The sequence below is a fragment of the Primulina tabacum genome, chromosome 10 (assembly GCF_025594145.1).
Source record: "Primulina tabacum isolate GXHZ01 chromosome 10, ASM2559414v2, whole genome shotgun sequence".
Lineage (NCBI taxonomy): Eukaryota > Viridiplantae > Streptophyta > Magnoliopsida > Lamiales > Gesneriaceae > Primulina > Primulina tabacum.
This window is the reverse complement of record NC_134559.1, coordinates 41,168,946-41,186,572: the sequence shown is the minus strand read 5'-3', so window position 1 is coordinate 41,186,572 and position 17,627 is coordinate 41,168,946. Positions and strand designations below refer to the sequence as shown.

The window sequence follows — 17,627 nt, the reverse complement described above, 5'->3', positions numbered from 1 at the left end:
CTCCGGAGTAATCTGCGTCATACCCTTCCGCACAGAACCGGCTTCACGACAACAAAAATCGATAAATGTTCCCAGAAAATAGAAAAAAAAATAAGAAGAAGGAAAATAACGAATGTAAAGCTATTATTATGCCTGGGATACGATAAAATGGAACCGGAATCGAATTTCGAACTTCCTAAGCGGATTTCTCGAGGAAACAAAGCTTAACAGAAGCGTAAATCGCAAATTAGAGGGTCTTAGAGAAGGAATCGGCTAAAATCTCGTGCTCATTGCGTAGTAATGAGTCTCGTCCGTTTGCCCGTTTACAATCAAATTAGCCTACAATTTTGTCCAATCCGGCAGTGCCCGAGCTACTTTCATTTCACATGTCTTATCTGGTCCGATCGAGATTCAGATGATTTGAGCCGAAAATCGTCTGTCAACAAGTAATCAAAAATAGAAAAACACGAAAAAGGGGTGCAACACGAGGACTTCCCAGGGGGTCACCATCCTAGTACTGCTCTCGCCCAAGCACGCTTAACTTCGAGTTCTGATGGGATCCGGTGCATTAGTGCTGGTATGATCGCAACCCGACATTGAGTGGGATGTTTATTCTTATATCCCTCGAGTACGTGTGGAGCGGGCGGCGATGGACAACACGCGGCACTGCTCTCGCTCATCATAACCACGAAGTTAAGCGTTCTGGCGCGATGGCAGAGGTAGGATGGGAGACCTCCCTGGGAAGACCTCGTGTCGCGATCGTTTACGTAAATTATGGATAAAACAGTCGAAATAATTGTTTTAATTAGTTAACCGTCTCCGGATTAATCTGCGTCAGACCCTTCCGCACAGAACCGGCTCACGACAAAAAAAAATCGATAAATGTTCCCAGAAAATAAAAAAAAAATAAGAAGAAGGAAATAACGAATGCAAAGCTATTATTATGCCTGGATACGATAAAATGGAACCGGAATCGAATTTCGAACTTCCTAAGCGGATTTCTCGAGGAAACGAAAGCTTAACAGAAGCGGTAAATCGCAAATTAGAGGGTCTTAGAGAAGGAATTCGGCTAAAATCTCGTCAGCTCATTGCGTAGTAATGAGTCTCGTCCGTTGCCCGTTTACAATCAAATTAGCCTACAATTTGTCCAAATCCGGCAGTGCCCGAGCTACTTTCATTTCACATGTCTTATCTGGTCCCGATCGAGATTCAGATGATTTGAGCCGAAAATCGTCTGTCAACAAGTAATCAAAAATAGAAAAACACGAAAAAAGGGTGCAACACGAAGGACTTCCAGGGGGGTCACCCATCCTAGTACTGCTCTCAGCCCAAGCACGCTTAACTTCGGAGTTCTGATGGGATCCGGTGCATTAGTGCTGGTATGATCGCACCCGACATTGAGTGGGATGTTTATTCTTATATCCCTCGAGTACGTGTGGAGCGGGCGGCGATGGACAACACGCGGCACTGCTCTCGCCCAATCATAACCATGAAGTTAAGCGTTCTGGCGCGATGGCAGAGCTAGATGGGTGACCTCCCTGGGAAGACCTCGTGTCGCGACCGTTTACGTAAATTATGGATAAAACAGTCGAAATAATTGTTTTAATGAGTTAACCGTCTCCGGAGTAATCTGCGTCATACCCTTCCGCACAGAACCGGCTCACGACAACAAAAAATCGATAAATGTTCCCAGAAAATAGAAAAAAAATAAGAAGAAGGAAATAACGAATGTAAAGCTATTATTATGCCTGGGATAACGATAAAATGGAACCGGAATCGAATTTCGAACTTCCTAAGCGGATTTCTCGAGGAAACGAAAGCTTAACAGAAGCGGTAAATCGCAAATTAGAGGGTCTTAGAGAAGGAATTCGGCTAAAATCTCGTCAGCTCATTGCGTAGTAATGAGTCTCGTCCGTTTGCCCGTTTACAATCAAATTAGCCTACAATTTTGTCCAAATCCGGCAGTGCCCGAGCTACTTTCATTTCACATGTCTTATCTGGTCCCGATCGAGATTCAGATGATTTGAGCCGAAAATCGTCTGTCAACAAGTAATCAAAAATAGAAAAACACGAAAAAGGGTGCAACACGAGGACTTCCCAGGGGGTCACCCATCCTAGTACTGCTCTCGCCCAAGCACGCTTAACTTCGGAGTTCTGATGGGATCCGGTGCATTAGTGCTGGTAGGATCGCACCCGACATTGAGTGGGATGTTTATTCTTATATCCCTCGAGTACGTGTGGAGCGGGCGGCGATGGACAACACGCGGCACTGCTCTCGCCCAATCATAACCACGAAGTTAAGCGTTCTGGCGCGATGGCAGAGGCTAGGATGGGTGACCTCCCTGGGAAGACCTCGTGTCGCGATCGTTTACGTAAATTATGGATAAAACAGTCGAAATAATTGTTTTTAATGAGTTAACCGTCTCCGGAGTAATCTGCGTCATACCCTTCCGCACAGAACCGGCTCACGACAACAAAAATCGATAAATGTTCCCAGAAAATAGAAAAAAAAATAAGAAGAAGGAAATAACGAATGTAAAGCTATTATTATGCCTGGGATACGATAAAATGGAACCGGAATCGAATTTCGAACTTCCTAAGCGGATTTCTCGAGGAAACGAAAGCTTAACAGAAGCGGTAAATCGCAAATTAGAGGGTCTTAGAGAAGGAATTCGGCTAAAATCTCGTCAGCTCATTGCGTAGTAATGAGTCTCGTCCGTTTGCCCGTTTACAATCAAATTAGCCTACAATTTTGTCCAAATCCGGCAGTGCCCGAGCTACTTTCATTTCACATGTCTTATCTGGTCCCGATCGAGATTCAGATGATTTGAGCCGAAAATCGTCTGTCAACAAGTAATCAAAAATAGAAAAACACGAAAAAGGGTGCAACACGAGGACTTCCCAGGGGGTCACCCATCCTAGTACTGCTCTCGCCCAAGCACGCTTAACTTCGGAGTTCTGATGGGATCCGGTGCATTAGTGCTGGTATGATCGCACCCGACATTGAGTGGGATGTTTATTCTTATATCCCTCGAGTACGTGTGGAGCGGGCGGCGATGGACAACACGCGGCACTGCTCTCGCCCAATCATAACCATGAAGTTAAGCGTTCTGGCGCGATGGCAGAGCTAGGATGGGTGACCTCCCTGGGAAGACCTCGTGTCGCGACCGTTTACGTAAATTATGGATAAAACAGTCGAAATAATTGTTTTAATGAGTTAACCGTCTCCGGAGTAATCTGCGTCATACCCTTCCGCACAGAACCGGCTCACGACAACAAAAATCGATAAATGTTCCCAGAAAATAGAAAAAAAATAAGAAGAAGGAAATAACGAATGTAAAGCTATTATTATGCCTGGGATACGATAAAATGGAACCGGAATCGAATTTCGAACTTCCTAAGCGGATTTCTCGAGGAAACGAAAGCTTAACAGAAGCGGTAAATCGCAAATTAGAGGGTCTTAGAGAAGGAATTCGGCTAAAATCTCGTCAGCTCATTGCGTAGTAATGAGTCTCGTCCGTTTGCCCGTTTACAATCAAATTAGCCTACAATTTTGTCCAAATCCGGCAGTGCCCGAGCTACTTTCATTTCACATGTCTTATCTGGTCCCGATCGAGATTCAGATGATTTGAGCCGAAAATCGTCTGTCAACAAGTAATCAAAAATAGAAAAACACGAAAAAGGGTGCAACACGAGGACTTCCCAGGGGGTCACCCATCCTAGTACTGCTCTCGCCCAAGCACGCTTAACTTCGGAGTTCTGATGGGATCCGGTGCATTAGTGCTGGTATGATCGCACCCGACATTGAGTGGGATGTTTATTGTTATATCCCTCGAGTACGTGTGGAGCGGGCGGCGATGGACAACACGCGGCACTGCTCTCGCCCAATCATAACCATGAAGTTAAGCGTTCTGGCGCGATGGCAGAGCTAGGATGGGTGACCTTTCTGGGAAGACCTCGTGTCGCTATCGTTTACGTAAATTATGGATAAAACAGTCGAAATAATTGTTTTTAATTAGTTAACCAGTCTCCGGAGTAATCTGCGTCATACCCTTCCGCACAGAACCGGCTCACGACAACAAAAATCGATAAATGTTCCCAGAAAATAGAAAAAAAATAAGAAGAAGGAAATAACGAATGTAAAGCTATTATTATGCCTGGGATACGATAAAATGGAACCGGAATCGAATTTCGAACTTCCTAAGCAGGTTTCTCGAGGAAACGAAAGCTTAACAGAAGCGGTAAATCGCAAATTAGAGGGTCTTAGAGAAGGAATTCGGCTAAAATCTCGTCAGCTCATTGCGTAGTAATGAGTCTCGTCCGTTTGCCCGTTTACAATCAAATTAGCCTACAATTTTGTCCAAATCCGGCAGTGCCCGAGCTACTTTCATTTCACATGTCTTATCTGGTCCCGATCGAGATTCAGATGATTTGAGCCGAAAATCGTCTGTCAACAAGTAATCAAAAATAGAAAAACACGAAAAAGGGTGCAACACGAGGACTTCCCAGGGGGTCACCCATCCTAGTACTGCTCTCGCCCAAGCACGCTTAACTTCGGAGTTCTGATGGATCCGGTGCATTAGTGCTGGTATGATCGCACCCGACATTGAGTGGGATGTTTATTCTTATATCCCTCGAGTACGTGTGGAGCGGGCGGCGATGGACAACACGCGGCACTGCTCTCGCCCAATCATAACCATGAAGTTAAGCGTTCTGGCGCGATGGCAGAGGCTAGGATGGGTGACCTCCCTGGGAAGACCTCGTGTCGCGACCGTTTACGTAAATTATGGATAAAACAGTCGAAATAATTGTTTTAATGAGTTAACCGTCTCCGGAGTAATCTGCGTCATACCCTTCCGCACAGAACCGGCTCACGACAACAAAAATCGATAAATGTTCCCAGAAAATAGAAAAAAAAATAAGAAGAAGGAAATAACGAATGTAAAGCTATTATTATGCCTGGGATACGATAAAATGGAACCGGAATCGAATTTCGAACTTCCTAAGCGGATTTCTCGAGGAAACGAAAGCTTAACAGAAGCGGTAAATCGCAAATTAGAGGGTCTTAGAGAAGGAATTCGGCTAAAATCTCGTCAGCTCATTGCGTAGTAATGAGTCTCGTCCGTTTGCCCGTTTACAATCAAATTAGCCTACAATTTTGTCCAAATCCGGCAGTGCCCGAGCTACTTTCATTTCACATGTCTTATCTGGTCCCGATCGAGATTCAGATGATTTGAGCCGAAAATCGTCTGTCAACAAGTAATCAAAAATAGAAAAACACGAAAAAGGGTGCAACACGAGGACTTCCCAGGGGGTCACCCATCCTAGTACTGCTCTCGCCCAAGCACGCTTAACTTCGGAGTTCTGATGGGATCCGGTGCATTAGTGCTGGTATGATCGCACCCGACATTGAGTGGGATGTTTATTCTTATATCCCTCGAGTACGTGTGGAGCGGGCGGCGATGGACAACACGCGGCACTGCTCTCGCCCAATCATAACCATGAAGTTAAGCGTTCTGGCGCGATGGCAGAGGTAGGATGGGTGACCTCCCTGGGAAGACCTCGTGTCGCGATCGTTTACGTAAATTATGGATAAAACAGTCGAAATAATTGTTTTTAATGAGTTAACCGTCTCCGGAGTAATCTGCGTCATACCCTTCCGCACAGAACCGGCTCACGACAACAAAAATCGATAAATGTTCCCAGAAAATAGAAAAAAAAATAAGAAGAAGGAAATAACGAATGTAAAGCTATTATTATGCCTGGGATACGATAAAATGGAACCGGAATCGAATTTCGAACTTCCTAAGCGGATTTCTCGAGGAAACGAAAGCTTAACAGAAGCGGTAAATCGCAAATTAGAGGGTCTTAGAGAAGGAATTCGGCTAAAATCTCGTCAGCTCATTGCGTAGTAATGAGTCTCGTCCGTTTGCCCGTTTACAATCAAATTAGCCTACAATTTTGTCCAAATCCGGCAGTGCCCGAGCTACTTTCATTTCACATGTCTTATCTGGTCCCGATCGAGATTCAGATGATTTGAGCCGAAAATCGTCTGTCAACAAGTAATCAAAAATAGAAAAACACGAAAAAGGGTGCAACACGAGGACTTCCCAGGGGGTCACCCATCCTAGTACTGCTCTCGCCCAAGCACGCTTAACTTCGGAGTTCTGATGGGATCCGGTGCATTAGTGCTGGTATGATCGCACCCGACATTGAGTGGGATGTTTATTCTTATATCCCTCGAGTACGTGTGGAGCGGGCGGCGATGGACAACACGCGGCACTGCTCTCGCCCAATCATAACCATGAAGTTAAGCGTTCTGGCGCGATGGCAGAGCTAGGATGGGTGACCTCCCTGGGAAGACCTCGTGTCGCGACCGTTTACGTAAATTATGGATAAAACAGTCGAAATAATTGTTTTAATGAGTTAACCGTCTCCGGAGTAATCTGCGTCATACCCTTCCGCACAGAACCGGCTCACGACAACAAAAATCGATAAATGTTCCCAGAAAATAGAAAAAAAAATAAGAAGAAGGAAATAACGAATGTAAAGCTATTATTATGCCTGGGATACGATAAAATGGAACCGGAATCGAATTTCGAACTTCCTAAGCGGATTTCTCGAGGAAACGAAAGCTTAACAGAAGCGGTAAATCGCAAATTAGAGGGTCTTAGAGAAGGAATTCGGCTAAAATCTCGTCAGCTCATTGCGTAGTAATGAGTCTCGTCCGTTTGCCCGTTTACAATCAAATTAGCCTACAATTTTGTCCAAATCCGGCAGTGCCCGAGCTACTTTCATTTCACATGTCTTATCTGGTCCCGATCGAGATTCAGATGATTTGAGCCGAAAATCGTCTGTCAACAAGTAATCAAAAATAGAAAAACACGAAAAAGGGTGCAACACGAGGACTTCCCAGGGGGTCACCCATCCTAGTACTGCTCTCGCCCAAGCACGCTTAACTTCGGAGTTCTGATGGGATCCGGTGCATTAGTGCTGGTATGATCGCACCCGACATTGAGTGGGATGTTTATTCTTATATCCCTCGAGTACGTGTGGAGCGGGCGGCGATGGACAACACGCGGCACTGCTCTCGCCCAATCATAACCAAGAAGTTAAGCGTTCTGGCGCGATGGCAGAGGTAGGATGGGTGACCTCCCTGGGAAGACCTCGTGTCGCGACCATTTACGTAAATTATGGATAAAACAGTCGAAATAATTGTTTTTAATGAGTTAACCGTCTCCGGAGTAATCTGCGTCATACCCTTCCGCACAGAACCGGCTCACGACAAAAAAATCGATAAATGTTCCCAGAAAATAGAAAAAAAAATAAGAAGAAGGAAATAACGAATGTAAAGCTATTATTATGCCTGGGATACGATAAAATGGAACCGGAATCGAATTTCGAACTTCCTAAGCGGATTTCTCGAGGAAACGAAAGCTTAACAGAAGCGGTAAATCGCAAATTAGAGGGTCTTAGAGAAGGAATTCGGCTAAAATCTCGTCAGCTCATTGCGTAGTAATGAGTCTCGTCCGTTTGCCCGTTTACAATCAAATTAGCCTACAATTTTGTCCAAATCCGGCAGTGCCCGAGCTACTTTCATTTCACATGTCTTATCTGGTCCCGATCGAGATTCAGATGATTTGAGCCGAAATCGTCTGTCAACAAGTAATCAAAAATAGAAAAACACGAAAAAGGGTGCAACACGAGGACTTCCCAGGGGTCACCCATCCTAGTACTGCTCTCGCCCAAGCACGCTTAACTTCGGAGTTCTGATGGGATCCGGTGCATTAGTGCTAGTAAGATCGCACCCGACATTGAGTGGGATGTTTATTCTTATATCCCTCGTGTACGTGTGGAGCGGGCGGCGATGGACAACACGCGGCACTGCTCTCGCCCAATCATAACCACGAAGTTAAGCGTTCTGGCGCGATGGCAGAGGTAGGATGGGTGACCTCCCTGGGAAGACCTCGTGTCGCGATCGTTTACGTAAATCCGGAGTAATCTGCGTCATACCCTTCCGCACAGAACCGGCTCACGACAACAAAAATCGATAAATGTTCCCAGAAAATAGAAAAAAAAATAAGAAGAAGGAAATAACGAATGTAAAGCTATTATTATGCCTGGATACGATAAAATGAACCGGAATCGAATTTCGAACTTCCTAAGCGGATTTCTCGAGGAAAAGAAAGCTTAACAGAAGCGGTAAATCGCAAATTAGAGGGTCTTAGAGAAGGAATTCGGCTAAAATCTCGTCAGCTCATTGCGTAGTAATGAGTCTCGTCCGTTTGCCCGTTTACAATCAAATTAGCCTACAATTTTGTCCAAATCCGGCAGTGCCCGAGCTACTTTCATTTCACATGTCTTATCTGGTCCCGATCGAGATTCAGATGATTTGAGCCGAAAATCGTCTGTCAACAAGTAATCAAAAATAGAAAAACACGAAAAAGGGTGCAACACGAGGACTTCCCAGGGGTCACCCATCCTAGTACTGCTCTCGCCCAAGCACGCTTAACTTCGGAGTTCTGATGGGATCCGGTGCATTAGTGCTGGTATGATCGCACCCGACATTGAGTGGGATGTTTATTCTTATATCCCTCGAGTACGTGTGGAGCGGGCGGCGATGGACAACACGCGGCACTGCTCTCGCCCAATCATAACCATGAAGTTAAGCGTTCTGGCGCGATGGCAGAGCTAGGATGGGTGACCTCCCTGGGAAGACCTCGTGTCGCGACCAGTTACGTAAATTATGGATAAAACAGTCGAAATAATTGTTTTTAATGAGTTAACCGTCTCCGGAGTAATCTGCGTCATACCCTTCCGCACAGAACCGGCTCACGACAACAAAAATCGATAAATGTTCCCAGAAAATAGAAAAAAAAATAAGAAGAAGGAAATAACGAATGTAAAGCTATTATTATGCCTGGCATACGATAAAATGGAACCGGAATCGAATTTTGAACTTCCTAAGCGGATTTCTCGAGGAAACGAAAGCTTAACAGAAGCGTTAAATCGCAAATTAGAGGGTCTTAGAGAAGGAATTCGGCTAAAATCTCGTCAGCTCATTGCGTAGAAATGAGTCTCGTCCGTTTGCCCGTTTACAATCAAATTAGCCTACAATTTTGTCCAAATCCGGCAGTGCCCGAGCTACTTTCATTTCACATGTCTTATCTGGTCCCGATCGAGATTCAGATGATTTGAGCCGAAAATCGTCTGTCAACAAGTAATCAAAAATAGAAAAACACGAAAAAGGGTGCAACACGAGGACTTCCCAGGGGGTCACCCACCCTAGTACTGCTCTCGCCTAAGCACGCTTAACTTCGGAGTTCTGATGGGATCCGGTGCATTAGTGCTGGTATGATCGCACCCGACATTGAGTGGGATGTTTATTCTTATATCCCTCGAGTACGTGTGGAGCGGGCGGCGATGGACAACACGCGGCACTGCTCTCGTCCATCATAACCACGAAGTTAAGCGTTCTGGCGCGATGGCAGAGCTAGGATGGGTGACCTCCCTGGGAAGACCTCGTGGTCGCGATCGTTTACGTAAATTATGGATAAAACAGTCGAAATAATTGTTTTAATGAGTTAACCGTCTCCGGAGTAATCTGCGTCATACCCTTCCGCACAGAACCGGCTCACGACAACAAAAATCGATAAATGTTCCCAGAAAATAGAAAAAAAAATAAGAAGAAGGAATAACGAATGTAAAGCTATTATTATGCCTGGGATACGTAAAATGGAACCGGAATCGAAGTTCGAACTTCCTAAAGCGATTCTCGAGGAAACGAAGCTTAGACAGAGCGTAAATCGCAAATTAGAGGGGTCTTAGAGAAGGAATTTCGGCTAAAATCTCGTCACTCATTGCGTAGTAAATGAGTCTCGTCCGTTTGCCCCGTTTACAATCAAATTAGCCTACAATTTTGTCCAAAATTCCGGCAGTGCCCGAGCTACTTTCATTTCACGTGTTTATCTGGTCCCGATCGAGATTCAGATGATTTGAGCCGAAAAATCGTCTGTCAACAAGTAATCAGAAAATAAAAAAAACACGAAAAAGGGTGTGCAACACGAGGGAAGTCCCAGGGGTCACACCACCTAGTACTTGCCATCAGCCCAAGCACGGCTTAACTTCGGAGTGTCGATGGGATAAAAGGTGCATTAGTGGCTGGTAATGATCGTGCTACCCGACAATTGAGTGGGGCATGTTATTCTTATATCCCTCGATTACGTGTGGAGCGGGCGGCGATGGACAACACGCGGCACTGCTCTCGCCCAATCATAACCAAGAAGTTAAGCGTTCTGGCGCGATGGCAGAGGCTAGGATGGGTGACCTCCCTGGGAAGACCTCGTGTCGCGACGTTTACGTAAATTATGGATAGAAACAGTCGAAATAATTGTTTTTAATGAGTTAACCGTCTCCGGAGTAATCTGCGTCATACCCTCCGCACAGAACCGCTCACGACAACAAAAATCGATAAATGTTCCCAGAAAATAGAAAAAAAAATAAGAAGAAGGAAATAACGAATTCAAAAGCTATTATTATGCCTGGGATACGATAAAATGGAACCGGAATCGAATTTCGAACTTCCTGAGCGGATTTCTCGATGAAACGAAAGCTAACAGGAAGCGGTAAATCGCAAATTAGAGGGTCTTAGAGAAGGAATGTCGGCTAAAATCTCGTCAGCTACATTGCGTAAGAATGAGTCTCGTCCGTTTGCCCGTTACAATCAAATTACCTACAATTTTGTCCAAATCCGGCAGTGCCCGAGCTACTTTCATTTCACATGTCTTATCTGGTCCCGATCGAGATTCAGATGATTTGAGCCGAAAATCGTCTGTCAACAAGTAATCAAAATAGAAAAACACGAAAAGGGTGCAACACGAGGACTTCCCAGGGGTCACCCATCCTAGTACTGCTCTCGCCCAAGCACGCTTAACTTCGGAGTTCTGATGGGATCCGGTGCATTAGTGCTGGTATGATCGCACCCGACATTGAGTGGGATGTTTATTCTTATATCCCTCGAGTACGTGTGGAGCGGGCGGCGATGGACAACACGCGGCACTGCTCTCGCCCAATCATAACCATGAAGTTAAGCGTTCTGGCGCGATGGCAGAGTAGGATGGGTGACCTCCCTGGGAAGACCTCGTGTCGCGACCGTTTACGTAAATTATGGATAAAACAGTCGAAATAATTGTTTTTAATGAGTTAACCGTCTCCGGAGTAATCTGCGTCATACCCTTCCGCACAGAACCGGCTCACGACAACAAAAATCGATAAATGTTCCCAGAAAATAGAAAAAAATAAAGAAGGAAATAACGAATGTAAAGCTATTATTATGCCTGGGATACGATAAAATGGAACCGGAATCGAATTTCGAACTTCCTAAGCGGATTTCTCGAGGAAACGAAAGCTTAACAGAAGCGGTAAATCGCAAATTAGAGGGTCTTAGAGAAGGAATTCGGCTAAAATCTCGTCAGCTCATTGCGTAGTAATGAGTCTCGTCCGTTTGCCCGTTTACAATCAAATTAGCCTACAATTTTGTCCAAATCCGGCAGTGCCCGAGCTACTTTCATTTCACATGTCTTATCTGGTCCCGATCGAGATTCAGATGATTTGAGCCGAAAATCGTCTGTCAACAAGTAATCAAAAATAGAAAAACGAAAAAGGGTGCAACACGAGGACTTCCCAGGGGTCACCCATCCTAGTACTGCTCTGCCCAAGCACGCTTAACTTCGGAGTTCTGATGGGATGCATTAGTGCTGGTATGATCGCACCCGACATTGAGTGGGATGTTTATTCTTATATCCCTCGAGTACGTGTGGAGCGGGCGGCGATGGACAACACGCGGCACTGCTCTCGCCCAATCATAACCATGAAGTTAAGCGTTCTGGCGCGATGGCAGAGTAGGATGGGTGACCTCCCTGGGAAGACCTCGTGTCGCGACCGTTTACGTAAATTATGGATAAAACAGTCGAAATAATTGTTTTTAATGAGTTAACCGTCTCCGGAGTAATCTGCGTCATACCCTTCCGCACAGAACCGGCTCACGACAACAAAAATCGATAAATGTTCCCAGAAAATAAAAAAAAATAAGAAGAAGGAAATAACGAATGTAAAGCTATTATTATGCCTGGGATACGATAAAATGGAACCGGAATCGAATTTCGAACTTCCTTAGCTGATTTATCGAGGAAACGAAAGCTTAACAGAAGCGGTAAATCGCAAATTAGAGGGTCTTAGAGAAGGAATTTGGCTAAAATCTCGTCAGCTCATTGCGTAGTAATGAGTCTCGTCCGTTTGCCCGTTTACAATCAAATTAGCCTACAATTTTGTCCAAATCCGGCAGTGCCCGAGCTACTTTCATTTCACATGTCTTATCTGGTCCTGATCGATATTCAGATGATTTGAGCCGAAAATCGTCTATCAACAAGTAATCAAAAATAAAAAAACACGAAAAGGGTGCAACACGAGGACTTCCCATGGGGTCACCCATCCTAGTACTGCTCTCGCCCAAGCACGCTTAACTTCGGAGTTCTGATGGGCATTAGTGCTGGTATGATCGCACCCGACATTGAGTGGGATGTTTATTCTTATATCCCTCGAGTACGTGTGGAGCGGGCGGCGATGGACAACACGCGGCACTGCTCTCGCCCAATCATAACCATGAAGTTAAGCGTTCTGGCGCGATGGCAAGGTAGGATGGGTGACCTCCCTGGGAAGACCTCGTGTCGCCGTTTACGTAAATTATGGATAAAATAGTCGAAATAATTGTTTTTAATGAGTTAACCGTCTCCGGAGTAATCTGCGTCATACCCTTCCGCACAGAACCGGCTCACGACAACAAAAATCGATAAATGTTCCCAGAAAATAGAAAAAAATAAAAGAAGGAAATAACGAATGTAAAGCTATTATTATGCCTGAGATACGATAAAATAGAACCGGAATCGAATTTCGAACTTCCTAAGCGGATTTCTCGAGGAAACGAAAGCTTAACAGAAGCGGTAAATCGCAAATTAGAGGGTCTTAGAGAAGGAATTCGGCTAAAATCTCGTCAGCTCATTGCGTAGTAATGAGTCTCGTCCGTTTGCCCGTTTACAATCAAATTAGCCTACAATTTTGTCCAAATCCGGCAGTGCCCGAGCTACTTTCATTTCACATGTCTTATCTGGTCCCGATCGAGATTCAGATGATTTGAGCCGAAAATCGTCTGTCAACAAGTAATCAAAAATAGAAAAACACGAAAAAGGGTGCAACACGAGGACTTCCCAGGGGTCACCCATCCTAGTACTGCTCTCGCCCAAGCACGCTTAACTTCGGAGTTCTGATGGGATCCGGTGCATTAGTGCTGGTATGATCGCACCGACATTGAGTGGGATGTTTATTCTTATATCCCTCGAGTACGTGTGGAGCGGGCGGCGATGGACAACACGCGGCACTGCTCTCGCCCAATCATAACCATGAAGTTAAGCGTTCTGGCGCGATGGCAGGTAGGATGGGTGACCTCCCTGGGAAGACCTCGTGTCGCGACCGTTTACGTAAATTATGGATAAAACAGTCGAAATAATTGTTTTTAATGAGTTAACCGTCTCCGGAGTAATCTGCGTCATACCCTTCCGCACAGAACCGGCTCACGACAACAAAAATCGATAAATGTTCCCAGAAAATAGAAAAAAAATAAGAAGAAGGAAATAACGAATGTAAAGCTATTATTATGCCTGGGATACGATAAAATGGAACCGGAATCGAATTTCGAACTTCCTAAGCGGATTTCTCGAGGAAACGAAAGCTTAACAGAAGCGGTAAATCGCAAATTAGAGGGTCTTAGAGAAGGAATTCGGCTAAAATCTCGTCAGCTCATTGCGTAGTAATGAGTCTCGTCCGTTTGCCCGTTTACAATCAAATTAGCCTACAATTTTGTCCAAATCCGGCAGTGCCCGAGCTACTTTCATTTCACATGTCTTATCTGGTCCCGATCGAGATTCAGATGATTTGAGCCGAAAATCGTCTGTCAACAAGTAATCAAAAATAGAAAAACACGAAAAGGGTGCAACACGAGGACTTCCCAGGGTCACCCATCCTAGTACTGCTGCTCTCGCCCAAGCACGCTTAACTTCGGAGTTCTGATGGGATCCGGTGCATTAGTGCTGGTATGATCGCACCCGACATTGAGTGGGATGTTTATTCTTATATCCCTCGAGTACGTGTGGAGCGGGCGGCGATGGACAACACGCGGCACTGCTCTCGCCCAATCATAACCATGAAGTTAAGCGTTCTGGCGCGATGGCAGAGCTAGGATGGGTGACCTCCCTGGGAAGACCTCGTGTCGCGACCGTTTACGTAAATTATGGATAAAACAGTCGAAATAATTGTTTTTAATGAGTTAACCGTCTCCGGAGTAATCTGCGTCATACCCTTCCGCACAGAACCGGCTCACGACAAAAAAATCGATAAATGTTCCCAGAAAATAGAAAAAAAAATAAGAAGAAGGAAATAACGAATGTAAAGCTATTATTATGCCTGGCATACGATAAAATGGAACCGGAATCGAATTTCGAACTTCCTAAGCGGATTTCTCGAGGAAACGAAAGCTTAACAGAAGCGTTAAAATCGCAAATTAGAGGGTCTTAGAGAAGGAATTCGGCTAAAATCTCGTCAGCTCATTGCGTAGTAATGAGTCTCGTCCGTTTGCCCGTTTACAATCAAATTAGCCTACAATTTTGTCCAAATCCGGCAGTGCCCGAGCTACTTTCATTTCACATGTCTTATCTGGTCCCGATCGAGATTCAGATGATTTGAGCCGAAAATCGTCTGTCAACAAGTAATCAAAAATAGAAAAACACAAAAAGGGTGCAACACGAGGACTTCCCAGGGGTCACCCATCCTAGTACTGCTCTCGCCCAAGCACGCTTAACTTCGGAGTTCTGATGGGATCCGGTGCATTAGTGCTGGTATGATCGCACCCGACATTGAGTGGGATGTTTATTCTTATATCCCTCGAGTACGTGTGGAGCGGGCGGCGATGGACAACACGCGGCACTGCTCTCGCCCAATCATAACCATGAAGTTAAGCGTTCTGGCGCGATGGCAGAGCTAGGATGGGTGACCTCCCTGGGAAGACCTCGTGTCGCGACCGTTTACGTAAATTATGGATAAAACAGTCGAAATAATTGTTTTTAATGAGTTAACCGTCTCCGGAGTAATCTGCGTCATACCCTTCCGCACAGAACCGGCTCACGACAACAAAAATCGATAAATGTTCCCAGAAAATAGAAAAAAAATAAGAAGAAGGAAATAACGAATGTAAAGCTATTATTATGCCTGGGATACGATAAAATGGAACCGGAATCGAATTTCGAACTTCCTAAGCGGATTTCTCGAGGAAACGAAAGCTTAACAGAAGCGGTAAATCGCAAATTAGAGGGTCTTAGAGAAGGAATTCGGCTAAAATCTCGTCAGCTCATTGCGTAGTAATGAGTCTCGTCCGTTTGCCCGTTTACAATCAAATTAGCCTACAATTTTGTCCAAATCCGGCAGTGCCCGAGCTACTTTCATTTCACATGTCTTATCTGGTCCCGATCGAGATTCAGATGATTTGAGCCGAAAATCGTCTGTCAACAAGTAATCAAAAATAGAAAAACACGAAAAAGGGTGCAACACGAGGACTTCCCAGGGGTCACCCATCCTAGTACTGCTCTCGCCCAAGCACGCTTAACTTCGGAGTTCTGATGGGATCCGGTGCATTAGTGCTGGTATGATCGCACCCGACATTGAGTGGGATGTTTATTCTTATATCCCTCGAGTACGTGTGGAGCGGGCGGCGATGGACAACACGCGGCACTGCTCTCGCCCAATCATAACCATGAAGTTAAGCGTTCTGGCGCGATGGCAGAGGTATGGGTGACCTCCCTGGGAAGACCTCGTGTCGCGACGTTTACGTAAATTATGGATAAAACAGTCGAAATAATTGTTTTTAATGAGTTAACCGTCTCCGGAGTAATCTGCGTCATACCCTTCCGCACAGAACCGGCTCACGACAACAAAAATCGATAAATGTTCCCAGAAAATAAAAAAATAAGAAGAAGGAAATAACGAATGTAAAGCTATTATTATGCCTGGGATACGATAAAATGGAACGGAATCGAATTTCGAACTTCCTAAGCGGATTTCTCGAGGAAACGAAAGCTTAACAGAAGCGTAAATCGCAAATTAGAGGGTCTTAGAGAAGGAATTCGGCTAAAATCTCGTCAGCTCATTGCGTAGTAATGAGTCTCGTCCGTTTGCCCGTTTACAATCAAATTAGCCTACAATTTTGTCCAAATCCGGCAGTGCCCGAGCTACTTTCATTTCACATGTCTTATCTGGTCCCGATCGAGATTCAGATGATTTGAGCCGAAAATCGTCTGTCAACAAGTAATCAAAAATAAAAAACACGAAAAAGGGTGCAACACGAGGATTTAGATCGCAGGACCCGACATTGATGGGATGTTTATTCTTATATCCCTCGAGTACGTGTGAGCGGGCGGCGATGGACAACACGCGGCACTGCTCGCCCAATCATAACCATGAAGTTAAGCGTTCTGGCGCGATGGCAGAGCTAGGATGGGTGACCTCCCTGGGAAGACCTCGTGTCGCGACCGTTTACGTAAATTATGGATAAAACAGTCGAAATAATTGTTTTTAATGAGTTAACCGTCTCCGGAGTAATCTGCGTCATACCCTTCCGCACAGAACCGGCTCACGACAACAAAAATCGATAAATGTTCCAGAAAATAGAAAAAAAAATAAGAAGAAGGAAATAACGAATGTAAAGCTATTATTATGCCTGGGATACGATAAAATGGAACCGGAATCGAATTTCGAACTTCCTAAGCGGATTTCTCGAGGAAACGAAAGCTTAACAGAAGCGGTAAATCGCAAATTAGAGGGTCTTAGAGAAGGAATTCGGCTAAAATCTCGTCAGCTCATTGCGTAGTAATGAGTCTCGTCCGTTTGCCCGTTTACAATCAAATTAGCCTACAATTTTGTCCAAATCCGGCAGTGCCCGAGCTACTTTCATTTCACATGTCTTATCTGGTCCCGATCGAGATTCAGATGATTTGAGCCGAAAATCGTCTGTCAACAAGTAATCAAAAATAGAAAAACACGAAAAGGGTGCAACACGAGGACTTCCCAGGGGTCACCCATCCTAGTACTGCTCTCGCCAAGCACGCTTAACTTCGGAGTTCTGATGGGATCCGGTGCATTAGTGCTGGTATGATCGCACCCGACATGAGTGGGATGTTTATTTTATATCCCTCGAGTTGTGGAGCGGGCGGCGATGGACAACACGCGGCACTGCTCTCGCCAATCATAACCATGAAGTTAAGCGTTCTGGCGCGATGGCAGAGCTAGGATGGGTGACCTCCCTGGGAAGACCTCGTGTCGCGACCGTTTACGTAAATTATGGATAAACAGTCGAAATAATTGTTTTTAATGAGTTAACCGTCTCCGAGTAATCTGCGTCATACCCTTCCGCACAGAACCGGCTCACGACAACAAAATCGATAATGTTCCCAGAAAATAAAAAAAAATAAGAAGAAGGAAATAACGAATGTAAAGCTATTATTGCTGCCGGATAACGATAAAATGGAACCGAATCGAATTTCGAACTT

The 17,627-nt window shown here is 45.0% G+C and overlaps 18 non-coding genes and 2 pseudogenes across 18 annotated transcripts; all 20 read right to left on the bottom strand.

Moving 5' to 3' along the window:
- Window positions 1-453: 453 nt before the first annotated feature.
- Window positions 454-570, bottom strand: LOC142507757 (5S ribosomal RNA). Its single transcript, XR_012806005.1, has one exon. It is a non-coding gene; the product is annotated as a 5S ribosomal RNA (ribosomal RNA).
- A 681-nt stretch (window positions 571-1,251) lies between these two features.
- LOC142517086 (5S ribosomal RNA) lies at window positions 1,252-1,372 on the bottom strand. The gene has a single exon (XR_012812846.1). It is a non-coding gene; the product is annotated as a 5S ribosomal RNA (ribosomal RNA).
- A 683-nt stretch (window positions 1,373-2,055) lies between these two features.
- LOC142509146 (5S ribosomal RNA) lies at window positions 2,056-2,174 on the bottom strand. The gene has a single exon (XR_012807333.1). It is a non-coding gene; the product is annotated as a 5S ribosomal RNA (ribosomal RNA).
- A 685-nt stretch (window positions 2,175-2,859) lies between these two features.
- On the bottom strand, window positions 2,860-2,978 carry LOC142506302 (5S ribosomal RNA). The gene has a single exon (XR_012804597.1). It is a non-coding gene; the product is annotated as a 5S ribosomal RNA (ribosomal RNA).
- A 682-nt stretch (window positions 2,979-3,660) lies between these two features.
- LOC142506291 (5S ribosomal RNA) lies at window positions 3,661-3,779 on the bottom strand. Its single transcript, XR_012804586.1, has one exon. It is a non-coding gene; the product is annotated as a 5S ribosomal RNA (ribosomal RNA).
- A 684-nt stretch (window positions 3,780-4,463) lies between these two features.
- On the bottom strand, window positions 4,464-4,581 carry LOC142513840 (5S ribosomal RNA). Its single transcript, XR_012809766.1, has one exon. It is a non-coding gene; the product is annotated as a 5S ribosomal RNA (ribosomal RNA).
- A 684-nt stretch (window positions 4,582-5,265) lies between these two features.
- On the bottom strand, window positions 5,266-5,384 carry LOC142506280 (5S ribosomal RNA). The gene has a single exon (XR_012804575.1). It is a non-coding gene; the product is annotated as a 5S ribosomal RNA (ribosomal RNA).
- A 684-nt stretch (window positions 5,385-6,068) lies between these two features.
- LOC142506268 (5S ribosomal RNA) lies at window positions 6,069-6,187 on the bottom strand. The gene has a single exon (XR_012804564.1). It is a non-coding gene; the product is annotated as a 5S ribosomal RNA (ribosomal RNA).
- A 683-nt stretch (window positions 6,188-6,870) lies between these two features.
- Window positions 6,871-6,989, bottom strand: LOC142517593 (5S ribosomal RNA). The gene has a single exon (XR_012813332.1). It is a non-coding gene; the product is annotated as a 5S ribosomal RNA (ribosomal RNA).
- A 682-nt stretch (window positions 6,990-7,671) lies between these two features.
- On the bottom strand, window positions 7,672-7,789 carry LOC142514668 (5S ribosomal RNA). The gene has a single exon (XR_012810552.1). It is a non-coding gene; the product is annotated as a 5S ribosomal RNA (ribosomal RNA).
- Window positions 7,790-8,424: 635 nt separating this feature from the next.
- Window positions 8,425-8,542, bottom strand: LOC142511647 (5S ribosomal RNA). The gene has a single exon (XR_012808763.1). It is a non-coding gene; the product is annotated as a 5S ribosomal RNA (ribosomal RNA).
- A 684-nt stretch (window positions 8,543-9,226) lies between these two features.
- Window positions 9,227-9,345, bottom strand: LOC142512235 (5S ribosomal RNA). Its single transcript, XR_012808819.1, has one exon. It is a non-coding gene; the product is annotated as a 5S ribosomal RNA (ribosomal RNA).
- Window positions 9,346-10,845: 1,500 nt separating this feature from the next.
- On the bottom strand, window positions 10,846-10,963 carry LOC142511635 (5S ribosomal RNA). Its single transcript, XR_012808762.1, has one exon. It is a non-coding gene; the product is annotated as a 5S ribosomal RNA (ribosomal RNA).
- A 677-nt stretch (window positions 10,964-11,640) lies between these two features.
- On the bottom strand, window positions 11,641-11,752 carry LOC142512580 (5S ribosomal RNA; annotated as a pseudogene).
- A 680-nt stretch (window positions 11,753-12,432) lies between these two features.
- On the bottom strand, window positions 12,433-12,543 carry LOC142511731 (5S ribosomal RNA; annotated as a pseudogene).
- Window positions 12,544-13,220: 677 nt separating this feature from the next.
- Window positions 13,221-13,338, bottom strand: LOC142513950 (5S ribosomal RNA). Its single transcript, XR_012809870.1, has one exon. It is a non-coding gene; the product is annotated as a 5S ribosomal RNA (ribosomal RNA).
- A 679-nt stretch (window positions 13,339-14,017) lies between these two features.
- Window positions 14,018-14,137, bottom strand: LOC142516674 (5S ribosomal RNA). Its single transcript, XR_012812457.1, has one exon. It is a non-coding gene; the product is annotated as a 5S ribosomal RNA (ribosomal RNA).
- Window positions 14,138-14,820: 683 nt separating this feature from the next.
- On the bottom strand, window positions 14,821-14,938 carry LOC142511623 (5S ribosomal RNA). Its single transcript, XR_012808760.1, has one exon. It is a non-coding gene; the product is annotated as a 5S ribosomal RNA (ribosomal RNA).
- A 683-nt stretch (window positions 14,939-15,621) lies between these two features.
- LOC142511612 (5S ribosomal RNA) lies at window positions 15,622-15,739 on the bottom strand. Its single transcript, XR_012808759.1, has one exon. It is a non-coding gene; the product is annotated as a 5S ribosomal RNA (ribosomal RNA).
- Window positions 15,740-17,124: 1,385 nt separating this feature from the next.
- LOC142516350 (5S ribosomal RNA) lies at window positions 17,125-17,241 on the bottom strand. The gene has a single exon (XR_012812149.1). It is a non-coding gene; the product is annotated as a 5S ribosomal RNA (ribosomal RNA).
- Between the last annotated feature and the right edge of the window lie 386 nt (window positions 17,242-17,627).